The sequence below is a fragment of the Orycteropus afer genome, unplaced genomic scaffold, assembly GCF_000298275.1.
Source record: "Orycteropus afer afer isolate SDZICR_OR568_19922 unplaced genomic scaffold, OryAfe1.0 scaffold00814, whole genome shotgun sequence".
NCBI lineage: Eukaryota > Metazoa > Chordata > Mammalia > Tubulidentata > Orycteropodidae > Orycteropus > Orycteropus afer.
Genome location: NW_006922401.1, coordinates 321529 through 323085, shown reverse-complemented (window position 1 = coordinate 323085; position 1557 = coordinate 321529).

Genomic DNA, 1557 nt, shown 5'->3' with positions numbered 1-1557 from the left:
CTGATATAAATCCATTGACAGTCCCAAGGTAGGTAGACAACAGGGCAGGCCACTGAGATAAAGATTCAGCCAAATGTAGGTTCCAAACATGCCAAAAAGCTTCAGACCTTTCTCAACGCTTCTCCTTAAATACTGGAAACAGTATTCAAGGAGTATTCAGCTTTTCCAGTAGATTCCACTATGGAGTTGATTACCAATCTCACCATGGAAATAACTACATCCAGCTGCCCAGCCACTAAAAACCAGGCCCAGTAAAATTGACATACAATTTTAACTACCACATCTTTGAAATCATATGTATATGGAAATACACTAACATTAAAAGATTCACATTTTTTAAAATACACATAAAGTATTTATCAAAATCAACCCTATTCTAGAAAATAAAGGAAGTATCAACAAATTTCAAAGGATTGAAATACTTCAGAATATACTCCCAGACCAAAATAGAATTAAACTAGAAACTAATAAGAAAAGATTGACTAGTAATAAAAATAATAAATTTCTAAATAATCCAAAGGAGCTCTGGTGGTGTAGTGCCTAAGGCATTTATTTGACTGCTAATCAGAAGTGTGGTGTATCAAACCCACCAGTCACTTCTCGGAAGGAAGACTCTTCCGTAGAGATACCACCTTGGAAACCCAAGGAGGGATTGCTATGAGTTGAAATCAACTCAATGGCAGTGAGTTTGGTTTTTGGTTTAAATAATCCATGGTTCAGAAAAAATAAAATTAGATATTGAAAAACATTTTGAACTGAATTATAGTAAACATATAACACTACAAAGCTTATGAGATATGGAAAAAACAGTTCTTAAAGAAAACAATATATCCTTAAATGTATATACTTGCCAAGAAGAAAGCTGAAAATTAATTCACTAAATAGTCATCTTAAGAATCAAGAGAAACTATGATAAATCAGAACTAAAGGATGTCGAAAGAAGAAAATGAGGCATTCATTAGTTCTCTATAACAAATTACCACAAACGTAACAGATTTAAACAACACAAGTTTATTATCTCACAGTTCTTTAGGTCAGAAGTATGGGTGAGCTCAACTCATGTCCTTATTCCAGATTTGACAAGTCCTAAAGCAGGGTGTCAGCTAGCCTGGGCTCTTACCTGGAGGCTCCTGGGGAAAATCTCCTCGCAGTTTCATCAGATTGTTGACATATTTCCACTCTATGTGTTTGCAAGACTGAGATCCTCATTTCCATCTGTTAGCTGACAGCCTCTCACAGCTTCTTCAGTACACCTATATTTCTCATCATGTCTCCTCCAACTTCAAAGCCAGACTTGGTGGATTAAATAGTTGTTATTCTTCAAATCACTCTGATATCTTTCTTCTACACCTATTGTACCTCCAGGTGGAGAAAACACTTTGCTTTTAAGATTTCATGTAAGTAGATTGGATCTACCTTTTTTGTGGAACAAGCTTTTTGGAAAGTGAATCTCTTAATTTAGTATTTTACCATCTGAACAAGCTGAAAATTTCCCAAATTATTAAATCAAAGTTATTTTTTAAAGTTATCCTTTCAATTTATCTCTCTCTTTCCTTT